This window comes from Poecilia mexicana, unplaced genomic scaffold (assembly GCF_051168715.1).
Source record: "Poecilia mexicana isolate PSO_F unplaced genomic scaffold, ASM5116871v1 scaffold_21, whole genome shotgun sequence".
NCBI classification, from domain to species: Eukaryota; Metazoa; Chordata; class Actinopteri; order Cyprinodontiformes; family Poeciliidae; genus Poecilia; species Poecilia mexicana.
This window is the reverse complement of record NW_028263390.1, coordinates 23,876,009-23,896,624: the sequence shown is the minus strand read 5'-3', so window position 1 is coordinate 23,896,624 and position 20,616 is coordinate 23,876,009. Positions and strand designations below refer to the sequence as shown.

Sequence of the window (20,616 nt, the reverse complement as noted above, 5' to 3'; positions counted from 1 at the left end):
GAGATTACTCTTTTTGTTAGTAAGCTCTGTAATCACATGGATGCTCGTTTTCCAGAGGATGAATTAAAGGAGTGGTCAGCATTTGACATTGAAGCACTGAGTTCAGACATCAGTTTTGGATCAGCAGACATTTCTACACTGGACAAAATGTACAACCATTGGAGAAGTGAGAAAGACAGACATAAAAAACTGTGTAATTAAATATTTTACAGAGTTACAAAAATTTATAAGGTATCACAAGCTAGAGCACACATTTCATTGTGCAGAATGTGAATGTTTTAATGTGAACAAAATGTATGATTAATATAAGTGATTTCACTTATATTAAAAGCAAACTAATGGAAGTTGCTGCTGTAATCTGATTCTTTTAATAAGCCATGTAACTTTCTATGACCCCAGATTTATAACAGGTGTAATACTGGTGTGTGGCCACTGTGTGCACACCTGACATTGCTCACAGTGGTCCTCAGTGTACTCAGGGAGCTTGTGTGTATGCCCAGACACATGAAAAATTAGAGGGAACATTGCTTAGCAGGTGCCAAAAGCTGATCAACTCCATAAGACACATATGAGAAAGTGTTTTTGCAACTAAATGTTAGTTCAGTGATTGAAAGAAAAGCCATTTTGCTGAGAAAAATGGCCTTAAGTCTTTTCTTGTTCTTTTTTCTCACTTTCTGTAAATTATACCAGATATAATTTACAGAAAGTGAAATATATCCCTTTATGTTTTGGAGTGTTCCCACAGGTGTTGTGAATTTATGAAAATATGCATATTAAAATAAAACTTAATGATGTTGTGCTTTAGTCTCTTTTTTAGTATTACTTAAAAAGCCATGGAGCTGTAATTGTTTTCAATAAAAAAATAAAAAAAAACAAACAAAAAAAACAAACACATTTGTTTAGAAGAGAGGGCATGAACCTAAAGCTATGGCCCATTCCCATTTATTACCTGATCTAGAGAAGAGTTTGACCTCTGGGTGCCTGGGGAAATAATGAGGTTGACATCAGGAGGCTATCAGTCAAGTTTTCTTCTGCACCCCCAGCAGAAATTTCTTCTAGCCATGCTGCAATACAGATACAGAATACAGAAATACAGATTTCCTGTTGTCCAGATACAAAAATCTATCAAGACACTATGTGATCCTTTAAAAAGCTGATATATTCTTTCATTTCAATGCAATTCAGGGGCGTTGGGCCTCCACTGAACTATTAAATGGACCTGAATGAGCACAATGACTAAATGCAACAAATGTCTTTATAATGACTACTAAAAGCAAGTTTCCCTGGCTGTAGGAGAAGAAACATGAAAATAATGATGGTAATATTATATAACACCCTAGTGTGTAGTGTCTGAAGTGAAAACAATCCCAAGAACCCAGACATGACACATCCTTGTCACAGTGTTCAGGGCTGATGGTGTCTATAAATATGCCGATACAATTTTAATCAACTGAAACATCAGAACTCTCTGACTTGAAAACTCCAAAACCCATTTGTATCTCAAGCAAGCAATAGGTAAGATGCATCAAAGAAATAAGGCTTAACAATCTTCCTTCTAATAGCTGTTTTTCCTATCTAACTCACTCGTGCAGCTGAACCTATAGGCTTTGTGGGTATTCCTTGAAAGGGCCCTGACACTTAGCTCACTTCCTGTCAGTTCCTTTTTCAATGTGGTCTTCTCAGTGAATGCACCGATGTATTCTCCTCTTTGGGAACCCTAACTCCATTGCCATTGTCAAGAGATATGGAAGGTGAGGGTGGGAACGTAGATTGACCGGTAAAACAAGAGCTTCACTTTTTGACTCAGCTCCCTCTTCACCACGACGGATCGGTACAGCACCCGCTTCACGGCAGACGCTGCCCCAATCCGCCTGTCGATCTCCCACTCCCTTTTTCCCTCATTCGTGAACAAGATCCCCAGATACTTAAACTTCTCCACTTGAGGCAGGACGACCCCCCTGACCTGGAGAAGGCACTCTACCCTTTTCCGGCTCAAGACCATGGCCTCGGATTTGGAGGCACATTAAACAAACACAAAATATAAATATGTTAAAACATCTAATTAATCTAAATAATGTCTTTCACTTGGTGATGGAACTACTAACAAAGGAACTTTTCAGTCATATTCTAATTTATGGAATGAATCTGTATTTGCTGAGAATATTTGCTTTAATATAGCAAATATTAAAGACGCAAAAACCTTTTTTGGGTCTGGTTGGGGCAGTTGGTGAATAGAGTGACCATCGATGTTACTGGATTTTATAAAATGTAGCTTAAAGCTGAGATGCTGATGTTTGGACATGTAAAATATATATATTCTCTCTGCATATAAAATATATAAATAGCTTGGTTTCTGTCTGTTCTGTAAAGATACAAGAGAGAACAAAGCAAATTTCTCTTTTATATTGACCAATAATTTAATTTTATTTAATTGTCGCTGTAGGGCCTGGAAGGATCTGTGTTTTTCTGTGTATTTAGTTTGGGGTTTTTCTGTCTGTTTTCCCCTGTGAGTCTCTGTAATGTCCTGTCCTCCCTGTTGATTGATCCCAGCTGTGTCTAGTTCCCTGATTACGCTCCCTGTGTATTTAAGTCCACCTGTTGTCTTTGTTCCTTGTCAGATCCTTGTCGTTTGTCAATGGTTGTATGTCACGTTTGCATGTCTGAGTCATCACGGTAGAACTGTCTAGTCCTGTCGGCTTCTGCTCGTTTTTTCAGTCTGTTAAAGTCAGTTGCTACCAGTGTGAACTCTAGCCTTCCGTTCAGCTGTGCTACCTGTACTTGGACTGTTTGAGCTAATCATCTTCATTAAATCACCATTCACCTCTCAACCTGCATTCTGCCTCACCATCCCACAACAACATCATGACAGAGCCATGGTTTAAAATTTAACAAACTTTGGCTCTTTATGCTTTATGAAATATTTCATCCTATTTGATGATTGATCTGAATATTTTGTTCAATCGTGCAGTTAGTCCAGGTTTGAGAATTTTCACTCTCGAGGTATGAGAAAAATGTAGAACAATGGGTGATTGTATTATTTTTTCCCAGTCTGTCAGCCTAACGCAACACATAGAAAGACACATTGCCATGGCAACCAATAACAGCCCCGGGAGCACAGAGCAAAGATTACGTTAAAGTGCATCAGGAATTAACACACAAAAAAACAAAAAACATTTCCCACACAAAAAAGTACGTAAAAACACTAAATAATCGCCTGAACGGTGGTTGATTAGCTAACTTAAACACCTGCACTCCTAATTATCTGTCAAAAAATGTGTGTAGTTCACCTTATTTTATTACAACTGAAAACCAGCGATCAGCCCGAAACCTGGCCACATGAAGACAGAAGGCAGACTTTGTGACCATCACCTGAAGAACATCTCCAGGATTAGAGGACTAATGTCTCAGCACAATAGAAAACTCATCTGTGTTTATCTTTAACTGCATTGATTACTGCAACAGCGTCTTCAACAGGTCTGACTAATAAATCAAACAGCTGCAGCTGATCCAGAAGCTGTTTTCCCCTGCTTCTGGGACTTTAAAATACTGTTGTTAGTTTATAAATCACTGAACGGTTTAGCACCACAATACATTAGAGATCTGTTATTGCTGTACCAACCATCTAGACCCCTCAGATCTTCTGGTTCTGGTCTGCTCTGCATCCCCAGAACCAGAACCAAACGAGGAGAAGCAGCATTCAGTTTCTATGCACCATAAATTTGGAACAAACTTCCAGAAAACTGTAAAACAGCTGAAACACTGTGGGTGCCTTTAAATCTCAACTTAAAACCCACCTGTTTAGAGTTGCTTATGGCTAAATTAGGGTTAGAGTGCGGGGTTTTGATGTCTTTGATGATTTTAATGTTCTTATCTTTACTTTTTATCTATTTATTAATCTCTAATCTCTTTTTTTGGTGGCTTAGAGTCCTTATCAAAAGGCATTTTGACTAAAAATCTGGAGGTTAAGAGTTCTTGTTAAATGGTGTTTTGACTAAAAATCTGGAGGTTTAGAGTCCTTGTCAAATGGCGTTTTGACTAAAAATCTGGATCTTTTTTTTAAATTCCAATCTTTTTTAATCAAAATATTTCTTTCTTACTGTTTACTCAATGTCACATGCTGTAAAGTACTTTGAAATGCCTTGCTGCTGAAATGTGCTATACAAATAAAATTGATTATTTTGTGTTAATTGAACCAAAATCCGAGCAAAGGTACATGTTCATAAAAGTTAAGCTAGCATAGCTAACCTACTTTCCACCAGTTTATATACATTTTTAATTAAAACTTTTTACTAACCTGTGAAGTGATTCCCTTTGGACCTTGTTATCTTGCTGTGGTAGCGTTTTCAATTAAAATTTTGCGTCCCTTTTTCAGATTCTTTGCTTGATTGTGTAATTTTCCCGACCACCGACTCAATGCAAAGCAACAGCAGAGTAAGTCACGTGATGTCCAATCCACAAGATCACTAAGCGGACTTGCCATTTACGTTTTACAAAGGAATTTTAAAAATCATTAACTGTTAATGCTTTGAGTACAGCGTGCAGCTGCTGCCGACCCTAGTAAAAAAAAAAAGTGTACCAAGTTAGTTAAATTTTAACATACTTTAGCATGCTTCAAGTACACTTATGATTAATATACTTAAAGTGTGCTTTTTTGGAACAACTTTTTTTGTGTGACTTTTTTTAGTGTATTTTAATAGTATTTAAATTGTAGCAATGTACAATTTTTTATTTTTTTTATTTAAGAATTTTTTTGACTCTAGTGGCCTTTATTTGAAAGTAGCTTAACAGGAAATAGGGTAATGAGAGAGAGGGGGAAGACATAAGGCAAATGTTGCCAGGTTGGGAATCGAACCTGCGACTCCTGCCACGAGGACCAAGGCCTCCACACGTAGGCCGTGCCCCACCCCTGCGCCACCACAGCACCCCCAATGATGTACAATTTAAAGTAAGTAAGCATACTTCAATGTACTTTTTGGAACAACTTAAAATACTGCTTTTTATGTATTAAAACGTGCTTGATTAGTATATTTTGAGTGTACTATTTTAGTGCTTGAATTATATTTAAAATGTATTAAGTATATTGGAAATACATATTTAATATATTAGTAATGTGATTACAGTATGCTACATAATAAACAGTATGGTTTATTATAAATGCTACAGAAGGATCCATTACAACACACTTTACAGTATTACTGCAGATAAACTGACATTTCTCCTTCCTAAGGACAGTGAGGATCAACGACAGAACATTCACATTCACTGCACCACTGCACTTTACAGAAACCTACAAAAAAGAACAATAGAGCAATTAAATAGAGAAAGCATTTGTATTTTAAAGAGTACAGAAAAATGACAAATAAAAAAATAATACTTATAATTTTAAGACGTTGTGGACTTGCCATGTATGTGACATCATCAGAAGTGATGATGATTGGTACCGGATACCTCGGGTGGAAAAACATTTCTGAGTGACTTCTTTGCCTGTTAGAAGTAGAAAACGTAGTCAGCAATGTCAGAATCAGCTGATATTGGCATAAACTAGGAAGCTGTTTTAAGTGTGGACTAAAAGGAGACAAACTACCTTAAAATCTTTCCATACATGATCTGAACACGCTGATCCTTGCAGGGTGGTAAGGGGGCTGGTGGTGCCCATCTCCAGCAGTCATCAGATGAGAGGCAGAGGTTCACCCTGAACAGGTCACCAGTCCATCACAGGGCCCTGAAAGCCAACAACAAATAAAATTCTGTCCAGTTATTTTTAAATCAAATCATGTTTATTAAGCACTTGGTGTTGGTAACACACCAGTTTTTGCTGTTGAAAATGAGCTAGCTGCTCAGTTAAAAAAAAAAAACTTACACCATGAAGACGATGTGGAGGTTCATCCTCAGAACTGGTTGGTGATCTGGTGGAGTCAGAGTCTCTTCTGAGACAGGAAAGTCTTTAGGTTTTCTAATTCCGGATCCCTGGCTTCCTCTTTCATCTTCATTTGCTTAGACTGCAAAAATATTTTGAAGATAAAAACAATGATGAACGAGTTAACAGCAGCCTCACAATATCAAAGTCTCTTTGGCAAACTGAGCTCAATTAAAACCAGGTTAAGTTTATGAAGTATATTAAGTCGCAACAAACAGAGCCTCCATGCAATTATAACATGAAGCTGAATGATTGTTATAGTAATAATCATAAAAGTCACAGTAAAATTGATAAAATAATTATTTCTGAAACCAACATAAGTTTGTTTATATCTTTACTGCACTGTTTGTAATTAAACGAAGATAATTAATAAGCAAACTTACCACCAGCTAGCAAGACGTTAGCAGTCTTCATCCCTTTGGGCTCCTTTTGTGACCTACATTTAATTTCCATCCGGTTCTTTTCCAGTTATGTCGTCGTCTAACTCTGACGTCACCAGCTTGAATTTACCAAAATTATTAACCATTATCAAGGCCCTTCATGCTTTTAAGGCAATGAGAGTAAAAATGGCGAATTTGAACAGCGTCTGTTATCTTTGGCTTCAAGGCTTTCCTTATTTTTATGGCTTTTTTTTTTTTTTTAAGAAAGTGTGTAATACTGCCACCATCTGGTCTGTAGTATGAACTAGAGCTAATGCCGTTGACTTATAGATCTTACATCATACATCTGCAAATGGATTGGGTAAAGACAGCTTCCGTGTTTTTGTTAAACTGGAAACAGATCATATTTGGATAGATGTAAAACTGAAGATACCTGCTACATTTATTGTTAAGGACAAGTATTGTTTTTGACTGTCTTAATGTGGCTCTGAAGGTTCAGGTCAAGAGGGATGATCATGGGTTTTCTTGACAAGTGTCAATGTGTGATATTTTGACATGAACACATTAGTTACTTTGTTAAACAACATTCCACTATAAGGATGATCTTTTTTTTTATTCTTTGCCATTTTAACAAAAATAGTAAGATTATATTATAAAGGCACCTAAAAAGGCATACTTTATTAGCCTAAAGTATACACTGATATGTAATTTAAAACATACTGAAATTAATAATTTAAAGTAAGCATTAAGTGAATTTTAAAAAATTCTATTTAAAATATACACAAAATATCTTTTACAGATATCTTAAAAATTGAGCAAGTGTTTATTTACACTTGGGCAAATGCATATTTTGTTCACTTAAAGTATACTTTTATTTAATATATTTCTTAAAAGTGTATTTTGGTACAATATATTTAAGTATGTTTAAAGTTATGTCAAAATTGGTACAAGCATACTTTTACTTTATATATTTATACGTAGTACACTTAAAACTTAGCATACTTAAAATATACTTTCACAAATGTAAGAATATTTGAAATATACAAAAGTATACTTTTTTTTTACTAGGGAAGTTACTGTATGCACATGGATGAAGGCACATACGGAAAAAGAAAGGAGCAGGAAATATTGGTGGGGAGTGTCCCTGTCAGGGTTGGTGGGGACATGTCCACACCAGCCCTTCAGGAAGTTATGCCTATGCTACGTTTTGTAGTGGAATGATTAGCTAGCAGCTAAAACTGGCATCACTTTGAAGTGCTGACAGCAATGAAGAGAGAAATGGTGAATGGTCAGAGGGTAAAACACCAGAACTCCATAATATCTTGTGATGTGAATTTTATTCTTCGTTTGGATTTTTTTTTTTAAATAAAGTTCAGGCGTGGCCAACTCCAATCCAAAGGTTGCACATTTAGGAAAAAAAGTGCCAGAATGTAATTATATTTATGTGTAAAGTGAAATGATCAACTAATTAGAGGCTTTATCATTATGTTTGGGTCAGCAATTAATTTCTGTAAGACCAAAAGTTGGGTTTATTTTGGTTAAACCCAACATTGAGGTTCTCCATTGCTGGAGTGTCCGTTCCAGACATCAGCTGGGAGTTGAACACAACTGCTGGGTGCTCATGACCCGCCCACAACAGTGAGGAACTGAGATGCTCACCACTGGGGGTAGAAAAGAACCACACAATCGGTTAGAGTGTGACTGGCCAGTGGAAACTTTCCAAGTCTTCTGTGAATGCTAAATACACCCACAGTGTATGAGTTGATTGTGCTCTGTTCTAATTTGTTACAACAACGTAAAGCTAATTTGTTCTAACTCCATAGAAAACATACACACACAGGTTTCTGCTTAATTATTCCTGGTATCACTCAGATTAGTAATGCACATATTTCACTATTTTCAGTGAATGATTTGCTTCCCAAACTTAATTTCTCTCCCTTTCCATCTTCTTCTCCACCCACACACTGAAAGCAGAAATACTTCATCTCATGTGGAACCTGAAGAGTTTTTGGCAGCAAAATGATCCATCACTCTTGAGTCATCAGAGACACTGGGACATCCGAACATACAGAGTGCTGAGAGAGTAGGTGTAGTGAGAGCAGGGTCAGCAATAGGTCACAGCTGCAGCTGAATGAATCTCAGTGGGGTGAGATTATACTGCAGAACAGCATGAGGTAAGCCCTCTTCTTTCAGAGCTGTTAATGCCAGATGCAGCTCCCCCCGACACTGCAGATAGGGAAAGGTGTGTTCTATGTCGCTCACTAGTGAACCCGGGCCTCAGTCTCTAATGTGGAATCCAATCACCTGCATGCTGAATTGATGTCCAGAAGACTTATTTCTGTAATAAGAATATATTGGGGGGGGGGAAATCTAGACTATAAGGGAAACATTTGAACCGTCATGTTTGAAGTTCTAGTCTTAAGTGTCTAGCAATTTTACTTCTACTGAAAGCCTCAGCAGAGGTGGAAGTTAGTCTTAGAAATGAGCAGGAGCTTATTAGAACGAAGGCAGAGCATAACTGAACATAAAATGTCACGAAATAAAACCATTATAAAACAAGTCAATAAAACTGATTGACAAAGGAAGCTGCACATAAAAAACAATGTTAATTTTTTTTATTTCATGAGAACATTTATTTAATGGACAATTTAATTTTGATTAAATGGTTCTCTATAAAGTTTTACATAACTGGCAAAAAAATGATGCATTAATTTGAAAAAGAATAGTTGCAGTTACAATGGCTTGCAAAATTATTCATACCCTTTGAACTTTCCATATTTTGTCACATTACTACTGCAAACATAAATAGATGATGGAATTTTAAATGAAAAAGACTGTCACTTTGTCCAGCCATGGCGCACAATTAGAATGAGACAAGACAAAAATACAGTTGAGGTGGATTTATTCAAATACTGCAGGTCACATTTCCACTAAAACCATTTCATAATGAGTCAAAGAAGCTAGTTTTTTATATCCTGAGCAACTTCAGACATATCAAGACAAATGAGTAATCAAAATACAGGAAATAAAATGTTATTTACACAAAAATAATAAATGGTACCAATATACAAATCATTTCAACTGAACCAATCTAAGGTTAATTAAAGAATAAATTATCTTAATACTCTCAGAGCATAACCTTTCCTAATTGACATGGTATGCTCCAGGAGCATAGGCTTATGGTTGAAAGAATTAAGCCACAATTCGAAATATTTCATTTAAGTTAGTAAGTCATACCAGGTTTCATAAGAAAAGAAAAATCGGTAACACTTTATTTGAAGGGGGTTGAATAAGACTGTCATGACACTGTCATTCGGTAAATAATGACACTTTTAATACAAAGTTGACATTATTCGAAATGTCTTCATTATGACAACTTGTCATTAACCTTGCCAAAAATATCTTCGTTATCACAACTTGTCATTAACCAAGAAATCATGATCTGTCATAAATTTGTTATAAAAGCATTACCGATTAAACTTTAAAAATTAGCTTTAAGTAGTAATATTATAAAGCTCTGATATGTTATTTAGTCTTAATTTTCTTAATTTAATCGATCCTAAAGTTTTGCAGCAAGATGTCTACAAAGCACTTATGAACTTAGCATTTGAAACATTATTTAAGGCTGTTTTAACCCTTATGCGTGCGAGGACTGAGGCAAACGTAGAGAACTGTGGCGAATGATAAAAGTTTTACGTGCGTGGGGTCGGTTGGTATGGACCCCATTTCTAAACACAAGGGCTAAGTAGTTCAATACACCATCTCCACCAGTGAGAGGCAGCAGTGCACGAACAGGCGTGCAGTGTGTTGGTGAAGAAGAAATCTTCCATATTGTGGCGCAAACCTAACACAAGTTATAACGGCCAGACCTCCTGTTTAAAAAGAAGCCGAAGTTTGATACCTAATACATATCAGGTATGTGTCTTATTAACTTTACATTTTCTTTGAGAAAATAACATTGACTATGTTCTCTTTCTCTGTAATGTTAGCTATAGGCAATTCAAGCCAATCCTACCTTGCTGTAAGTTAATGTTAGCTAAAGTTATTAAACACAATTACTGTAACGTTAGCCCTTAATATTAAATATATTTTAAAGACAGGCAAATTGTTTTGTCCCCCTCCAATTTTAATCTAGCAAATTAAAAGCTAATATATTAGTCAAAGTTATCCTTCATGTGCATTATTTAGCGACTTGGCTGATGTGACACAGAGTTTGTGTTCTTTGCTTTGGCAAGTTTAGCCACATGAAGATCCAGGCTAGCCTAAGGACACATGGTGGGGAGGACAAAGTTGGCTAATGAAGACATGCTACGAGTGTGGAGGATGATAATGAGGACCAGCCACCAGAGAAAGAAGTTCCTATTTGACCAAAGAGAAAGAAGCAGATGAAATATTCCCCAAGAAAATTAGGTAAGTCGTTTTTGTGTTAATATTTTCACCATGTGAAGTGGGGTGGGACAGCCAGGTAAGTGGGGAATGGGGAGCAGGAATCAACATTCACCAGCTGAGTTAAGTTACGTTTTAGACAACTAAAACTGATGTTAAATCTATTTATTTATTAATAAGCTTCTTGCAAACAACCCTAAGTTAGAGTATCTGGTTAGAAATAATTTAGAATGCTCATTATGCATTCATGTGCCTAAAACTATATGTTAAATAATGCATTCGAATAACAGTGGCAGTCTGTCTGAACTTCTGCCAGACAAATATTTGATCAGAATAATTTTGTTCAGCTCCAGTTATTATTCCACTTGTATTAAGAAATAATTGTATTGCACTTTATAACAACCAGTCATGTTAACTAGGCATTTGTCTGCCAGTCTACCATTCTGACAGTGTGCAGCAAGGGACATTTTTGAAATGGTATTTAAATAAATGCTGGAATATGCTGACATTGTTTTTTGTTTTTGTTCTTTTTTTAAGTGACCACAATGAATTGAGTCATCACCGACTATGAGAATGTCCAGAAGAGATTCACCAAGTTTGAATTCATGAAAAGGCTTTCGCCATGATTAACTATTGCAAGAACAGCTGTAATTTCTGAGCATTTCTGGACACCTTCAAAGAGCTGCTTCCAGGAAATGAAGACAAGAAGAAGATCTCCTGTTTTCAGAGCATTACAGGAAGACTATTATGAAGGAGATGGCTGACATACAGCAAAAAATGTTACTGTTGAAAGAACCTATTTTCTTAAGTTAAAGAATAAGTAATTCTGTTTTACTTTTCAATCAGCATTTCAGAGTAACAATATACTGATCAGACATTAAACCCTCTGTTATCTTAGAACAAGTTATTTTTTGTTTTATTCCAATGTACAAAGGGTTTGTTCTACAGTTATGATGGTAACTGTAGAACAAACAGTTACCAGTAGTCCAGTGTGTTTCACTTCATTTGAGGTAAGACTTAATATCAATAACTCTGTTAGCATTGCATTTGACACTGTAATACTAAATTACATCTTTATAATTGTTGCTACTAGTTTCAATTTACTTGAGGTAAAAGTTAATATTAATGACACTGTAATGACACTTAATGACTGTCATAACTGTTGTAACTTGTTTCTCTTTACTTGAGGTAATAGTTATTAATGACATTGTAATGACACTTAATGACTGTCATAACTGTTGTAACTTGTTTCACTTTACTTGAGGTAACAGTTAATATTAATGACACTGTAATAACACTTAATGACATATTCATAACTGGTGCTACTTGTTCCACTTTAGTTGATGTAAAAGAAATTGTTAATGAGTCTTATTAAATCATTTGACTGTGTAATAAAGCTTAGTGAAATCTTTATTGCTTGTCCTACTTGTTTCGCTTTATTTCAGGGAGTGGAAATATTAATCATTGTTTTGTTAAAGCTTTTGCTAGTGTAATAATTAAATCATTATGACTACTATTATGACAAATTTATGTTAGATCATGATTTCTTGGTTAATGACAAGTTGTCATAACGAAGACATTTTTGGCGAGGTTATGACAAATTGTCATAACGAAGACATTTTTGGCGAGGTTAATGACAAATTGTCATAACGAAGACATTTTTGGCAAGGTTAATGACAAGTTGTCATAACGAAGACATTTTTAATAATGTCAACTTTGTATTAAAAGTGTAATTATTTATCGAATGACGCTTTATGACAACAGTCATACCTATTCATGAAGACTTATTGATGTTCATGACAGGTGTTATGTCATGTTTATGACAGTGTCATGACAGTCTTACTCAACTCCCTTCAAATAAAGTGTTACCGAAAAATCTGTATTAAAAAAAAAACTGTGATCTTACAGTACAACCTCCAACCTGAGTTTATGGGTAAATATAGATTTTCCTATTTTGTTTCACTGGGCATTTAGCTTTTGGTTCAGTTAGATTGTCAAAGTCTTACACAGCTGAAGCTTGTTAAAACATCACTTTAAAAAACTGAATTCAATGAACTAGCTTGTGTCATGAATTGAGTTGATGAGGTGGTGAGGATGATGTGGTGGACCCAGGTTGTGGTGAGAAATTATAGTTTTAATGTTAAGAAGGGAGTACAGAAATCCAGGCAGCACAGGGAAGCAATGAGGCAAGGTACTCATTGCTACACTGGTAGCTTTGGCAACGCAAGACCGGACCACGACATACGACTAGGACCTGACTGGGTACTCAGGGGGAAACGAGAGACACCTGGAGACAACCAAGGGGAAGCGACAACACAGAGACAATTAACTAGAAACATACAAAAAAACAACAAATCCTTACAGCTTGGTCAAGTCTTTCATGTAAAAGATACCTTTGAATTGTAGAAATATGGTTAAATAAAGTGTAGAGCAGTAGAACATTATAGTGGTTTGGGATAGTTTTGTGCATATTTTCGGGAGCCATCTCCCAGCCGTTTAGCATTAGATAATTAAGCTCGGTTCCACATAATTTGATGCAGCTGTTTGAGGTCCTCATTTTCCAATTGAAATGCTTTATTTATCTTGTATGTTTTGTGACATAATTATTAGCAGGTTTGACTATTATTTATGTGCAATAACTATGTACATTTTTATAGTAAGGATTCATCAGATTATAGCTTTGTTATAGATTCAATCACGTTTATTGTCTTTGGGGACATTTTTGGTTGAAAGGAGTATTTACAGACCAGTACTTATAATTTGCATTAATTAATTAATTTGCACAGAAAGCACACACCCACACTCATACTCACCATACAAATATGCATGTTCCTCCACTACATATTTAGTGCTTTCCTCTTTAACTCAGATAAAGTTAAGTAAAGCTCAAAGTTGGACCTGGACATTCTCTCATTTATTAACTCACCTGAACAATATATATATATATATATATATATATATATATATATATATATATATATATATATATATATATATACACGTAATGAACGAACCATCTGAGCTGAACGAGGCAGCAACTGACCTGAGAGAGAGAATCATGGCCCGAATGAACACCAGACAACCCCGACGCCAATTACAACGGCTGAGTGAAGTACCATCAGAAAGTCTCATTGAAGATGTGAATGCAGCATTGAGAACGATCCCTACCAACACCATAACTGAAACCAATGAACTGATATACAACTCAGCATCAGTGATCCTTGAGATGCTTGGCTATAAGAGCAACCATGAGACCCAATATCCACCATGGAAAAGACGGTTAGAGGCTAAGATCAAGATAACAAGGAGGGAAGTGAGCCAACTGTCAGAGCTCCTAAGGGGTGCAATGAAAAGATCAGTACCCAAGAAGTACAGCCAGATGCCCATACCTGAAGCACTCGAAACTGCCAAACAAAGGCTCCAAGCCTTGGCCAGCCGCCTAAAGAGATACACAAGAGAGAATGAAGCCAGGAGGATTAACCGGCTCTTCTCCACCCAACCAGCTAAAGTGATTGATTGATTGATTACAGGAAAGCCTATGACTCAATGCCACACACCTGGATCATTGAATGCTTAGAGATGTACAACATCAATAGGACTCTAAGAGCCTTCATTGCAAACTCGATGGGGCTGTGGAAAACCACCCTTGAAACCAACTGCAAACCACTTGCACAAGTGTCCATCAAATGTGGCATATACCAAGGAGATGCTCTGTCCTCACTGCTGTTCTGCATAGGCCTGAACCCCCTCAGCCAAATCAACAAGACTGGCTACGGATACCGACTCAAGAATGGGGCCACAATCAGTCACCTCCTCTACATGGATGACATCAAGCTATACGCCAAGAGCGAGCGAGACATCGACTCACTGATCCACACCACCAGGATCTACAGCACTGACATTGGGATGTCATTTGGACTAGGGAAGTGTGGTCGGATGGTTACAAAGAGAGGGAAGGTCGTCCGCACAGAAGGGGTCTCACTCCCAGAGGGAACAATAGCAGACATAGAGCACAGCTACAAGTACCTGGGAATACCACAAGCAAATGGCAACCTCGATGAGGTCACAAGGAAAGGAGCCACAGCCAAATAGCTCCAACGAATAAGGCAGGTCCTGAGAAGCCAGCTCAATGGCAAGAACAAGATCCGTGCAATAAACAGCTATGCCTTACCAGTAATCAGATACCCTGATTACTGGCCAATTAGCTGGCCAATGGAAGAGATGAAGGCCACGGATGTTAAGACTCGGAAGCTACTAACCATGCATGGAGGGTTCCACCCCAAATCCAGCACCCTGAGACTGTACACAAGCCGTAAGGAAGGAGGCAGAGGACTAGTGAGTGTGAGAGCCACTGTCCAGGATGAAACATCCAAGATCCATAAATACATCAAGGACAAAGCCTCAACGGACGATGTGCTCAGCGAATGTCTCAGGCAATAACTGAAGTGGCTGATATCAGGAAATCCTACCAATGGCTGGAGAAAGCTGGACTCAAGGACAGCACAGATGCCCTCATCCTGGCTGCACAGGAACAGGCCCTAAACACCAGAGCAATAGAGGCTCAGATCTACCACACCAGACAAGACCCAAGGTGTAGGTTGTGCAAGGAGGCCCCTGAGACAGTCCAGCACATAACAGCAGGGTGCAAGATGCTGTCAGGGAAAGCGTACATGGAACGGCATAACCAAGTGGCAGGAATAGTGTACAGGAACATCTGTGCAGAATATGGACTGGAAGCCCCGAGATCGAAGTGGGGAACACCCCCAAAGGTGGTGGAGAATGACCGAGCTAAGATCCTGTGGGACTTCCAGATCCAGACAGACAAGATGGTAATGGAGAACCAACCGGACATTGTGGTGGTGGATAAAGAACAGAGGAAAGCCATTGTGGTGGATGTAGCAATACCAAGTGACCACAACATCAGGAAAAAGGAGCATGAGAAACTGGAGAAATACCAGGGCCTCAGAGAGGAACTGGAAAAGACCTGGAAGGTGAAGACCACAGTGGTGCCTGTGGTCATCGGGGCCCTCGGGGCAGTCACCCCCAAACTGGAGCAGTGGCTCAAACAGATCCCAGGAACAACATCAGACATCTCAGTCCAGAAATGTGCAGTTCTAGGCACAGCCAAGATACTGCGCAGAACCCTCAAGCTCCCAGGCCTCTGGTAGAGGACCCGAGCTCAGAGGATGAAAGAGACCACCCGCGGAGGGTGAGAATTTTTTTATATATATACATCTGCTGTTGTACAACCCCTGGCAAAAAGTATGGAATCACCAGTGTTGGATGAGCAGTCATTCAGACATTTCATGCTGTAAAACAAACTCGGATCAAAAACATGACACAATATTAAGGTCATTCCAAAGTGCAACTTGTTGGCTTTCAGGAACACTCAAAGAAATGAAGAGAAAACATTGTGGAAGTCAGTGAATGATACTTTTATTGACCAAACACAGGGAAATAAATATGGAATCACTCAATTCTGAGGAAAAAAGTATGGAATCATGAAAAACACATAAACAAAAGACCATTCAAAATACATCACTAGTATTTAGTTGCACCATCTTTGGCTTTTATAACAGCTTTTAGTCTCTGAGGCATGGACTTGATGAGGGACAAACAGTATTTGGTGCCTACTCTCTTTGATAGCAGTTGCCAGATCAGCTTTGCAGGTTGGAGCCTTCTTGTGGAACATTTTTTTCAATCTCCACCACAGGTTTTCTATTGGGTTGAGATCTGGACTATTTGCAGGCCATGACATCGACTGAATGTGTCTTTCTTCAAGGAATGCCTTCACTGTTTTTGCCCTATGGCACGATGCATTGTCATCTTGGAAAATCATTTCATCATCTCCAAACATCTGTTCAATTGAAGGGATGAGAAAACTGTCCAAAATGTCAATGTAAACTTGTGCATTGATAGAAGAATTAACCACAGTCATCTCCCCAGTGCCTTTGCCTGACATGCAGCCCCATATCATCAAGGACTGTGGAAATTTGGTTGTTTTCTTCAGGCAGGCCTCTTCATAAATCTCACTGGAACGGCACCAAACAAAAGTTCCAGCATCATCACCTTGTCCATTGCAGATTCTTGACTCATCACTGAAGACAACTTTCATCCAGTCATCCACAGTCCATGATTGCCTCTCCTTAGCCCATCGGAATCTTGTTCTTTTATGGTTAGGTGTCAATGCTGGTTTTCATTTAGCTTTCCTGTATTGAAATCCCACCTCCTTTAGGCGATTTCTTACGGTTCGGTCACATACATTGACTCCAGCTTCCTCCCATTTATGCTTCATCTGTTTAGTTGTACTTTTTTGGTTTTCAAGACAAATGACCTTTAGTTGTTTGTCTTGACGCTTTAATGTCTTTCTTGGTCTACCAGTACGCTTGGCTTTAACAACCATTCCATGCTGTTTGTGTTTGGACCATATCTTGGATACAGCTGACTGTGAACAGCCCACATCTTTAGCAACCATGCGTGAAGGGTTACCTTCTTCAAGAAGTTTCACAATCCTCTCTTTTGTTTCAAGGGACATTTCTCTTGTTGGAGTCATGGTTCTCGCCACTCCACTTCGTCCAGCAGCCCTCCAAGGTGTCATGACTGCAGGTGTTTTGAACTGCACACTAACGGGCACATCTAATCTGGGGCAGGTGTCCATTTAGGGAAAGGAAATAGACTGGGTGTGTCCTTTTTTCTACCTCCAATTTGAGTGATTCCATACTTTTTTCCTCAGAATTGAGTGATTCCATATTTATTTCCCTGTGTTTGGTCAATAAAAGTATCATTCATTGACTTCCACAATGTTTTCTCTTCATTTCTTTGAGTGTTCCTGAAAGCCAACAAGTTGCACTTTGGAATGACCTTAATATTGTGTCATGTTTTTGATCCGAGTTTGTTTTACAGCATGAAATGTCTGAATGACTGCTCATCCAAGACTGGTGATTCCATACTTTTTGCCAGGGGTTGTAATCCGACACCTTGGAGTGTCCAACAAACCAGGGTCAGTCTTCATTACGTAAAGATTACGATTATTTTAAATACCGCTGTATCAAAAATACATCAATTCAAAAATACTATTGATCCCAAAGGGAAATTAAATTAAATAGGTGAAAATATTAAATTCCTACTAACTGTTAGAAGAAAAGAATGAAGGCTGAATGTATTTAGTATTTTGACAGTCAGGTATATCTGAATCTGTGGTATACCAGGTGTACCAGGGTTGCAACCTAATACTGATCAGACGATCTCTCCAACCTGGAGTACTTTCCTCTTCTTAACTGAGAACAGCTCTTGACTGAATGTCAGCTTTGACTGTTTATACTCAGTTTAAGGAAAGCACACAAGTTTTAAGCAAGCGGAGGTTGGCAGCTATCCGATAACCAAATACAATGTCTTACAAAAGTATTCACCTTGAACTTTGAATGGAAGTAAAACAGAAACCAGGCTGATCTATTCAAAGACGACCAAGGAAGAAAATTTAAACTATAGTTTAACCTGAATTTAATTTAACCCCAGAATTCTGGGGTTTGATTTGATTCTATAGAATCAAATCAAACCCCAGAACACCCAGGTCCTGACACTCTTCTCCATATGTGTCCAGTTTTCCTTTCCTTTTCCTGATCCAGCCTGTTTTATTATATAAAAAGACAACCCCTAGTAAAAAAAAAAAAAAAGTTTACTTTAGTATACTAAATTTTAACATACTTTGATGTACTAACTACTATTTCGGAACAACTATGTTTGTGCTTAGTATATTTTAATAGCATTAAATTACAATTTAGTGTACTTCAACGTACTTTTTTGGAACAACTTCAAGTTGTACTTAGTATACTTTAAGTATACTTTTTTATGTACTATTCAAGAGCTTTATTTGTATATTTTGAGTGTACTAATTCTGTCATAGAATTATATTAAAAATATACTTTTAATATACTGCTAATATATTAGTAATGTATTTAACTTACACTTAATTTTTAGTTTTGATTTACTGCTATTGCTAATAAAGTACCATTTTAATTACTCATAAAAGTCTTCTTTATTCCTACTTTCCTATTTGTACAATACATGCATAACTACATAATTAAACAGAAAGTACAGAAAAATGGCAAATAAAAAAATAACAATTTTAAGACGTTGTGGACTCGCCATGTATGTGACATAATCAGAACTGATTATGATTGGTACCGGATGCCTGGGGTGGAAAAACATTTCTGCGTGTCTTTGCCCGTTTATATTAGCAGTAGAAAAAAATAGTCAGCAATGTCAGAGTCAGTTGATGTTGGCATTAACTAGGAAGCTGTTTTAAGTGTGGACTTAAGGAGACAAACTACCTTAAAATCTTTCCATCCATGATCTGAACACGCTGATCCTTGCAGGGTAGCGAGGGGGCTGGTGGTGCCCATCTCCAGCAGTCATCAGATGAGAGGCGGAGGTTCACCCTGGACAGGTCACCAGTCCATCACAGGGCCCTGAAAGCCAACAACAAATAAAATGTATGAAAGAGAAATGTTAGATTAACAAGGGGAAAAATTCTGTCCAGTTATCTTTAAATCAAATCATGTTTATTAAGCAATTGGTGTTGGTAACACACCAGTTTTTGTTGTTGAAAATGTAGCTAGCTCCTCATTAAAAAAACAAAACAAAAAACTTACATTATGAAGACGATGTGGAGGTTCAGAACTGGTTGGTGATCTGGTGGAGTCAGAGTCTCTTCTGAGACAGGAAAGTCTTTAGGTTTTCTAATTCTGGATCCCTGGCTTCCTCTTTCATCTTCATTTGCTTAGACTGCAAACATATGTTGAAGATAAAAACATTGACTAACAAGTTATAACAACCTCACAATATCAAACTTTCTGTCATATGGAGCTTAATTAAAACCAGTTTAAATTTATGAATAAAAGTATAAGTCGCAACAGAGCCTCCATGCAGTTATAACATGAAGCTGAATGATTGCTATAGTAATCAAGTCACAATAAAAATTGGTAAAATAATTATTTATGAAATCAACGCAAGTTATACATCTTTACTGCACCGTTTATAATTAAACGAAGATAATTAATAAGCAAACTTACCACTGGCTAGCAACACGTTAGTAGTCTTCGTCTCTTCGTGCTCCTTTTGTGACCCACATTTCATTTCCATCGGTTGTTGTCCAGGTGTGTTGTCGTCTTACTCGGACAAAGCCGACACCAGCTTTAATTTACCAAAATTAGTAACTATTATTAAGGTCCTCTCTACTTTTAAGGCAATATTATGCGAGTGAAAATGGCGAACAGCGCCTGTTATCTTCCCTGCCATAGACATAATATAAGGATAGACGCCTCATGGACCGTTCTCGCCTTTTGTCTCTGATGAGATTTAGGGCGGCCATTTTGGAGCGGTACTCCACTCCACTCAGCCTTATGTGTTTAGCAGCACAATGACGTATCAGCGCATTTAATCGATCATAACACACTTTTTGTTACTGGAAACCATATTCAAACATCTATCAAAGCAACATTTATAAACAATTGTATTTTTTTAATACATAGTTCATATTTAAATATCCTTAGTGGCTATAACAATAGAATAGGAATGGAATATTCTGATATTGATGTATAATGAGCATTTTACAAAGCACACAGCCGTTTATAATTTATTTAATAAATTATTTAGTAATATCAATACATATTTATATAACTATACAAACACAAATAATGATTAATACTGAATAATATATATTGGATACATGTTTATGTATCCAACAATAATGTACAGACATCTTATGTCTATGTTCCCTGCGTTCAAGTTTTTTCTTCTCTTTATGGCGTTTTTTTTTAATGAAAGTGTGCAATACCGCCACCATCTGGTCTGGAGTATGAACTGGAGCTAATACCGTTGACTTATAGATCTTACATCATACATCTGAAAACGGATTGGGTACTTTCTTAAAAA

General features: G+C 37.3%; 1 long non-coding RNA gene across 1 annotated transcript; it reads left to right on the top strand.

The window, feature by feature from the left end:
- The first annotated feature begins 9,986 nt into the window (after nt 1-9,986).
- Nucleotides 9,987-11,325, top strand: LOC148153172 (uncharacterized). The gene is made up of 2 exons (XR_015761826.1): nt 9,987-10,707; nt 11,221-11,325. It is a non-coding gene; the product is annotated as an uncharacterized LOC148153172 (long non-coding RNA).
- Nucleotides 11,326-20,616: the final 9,291 nt, after the last annotated feature.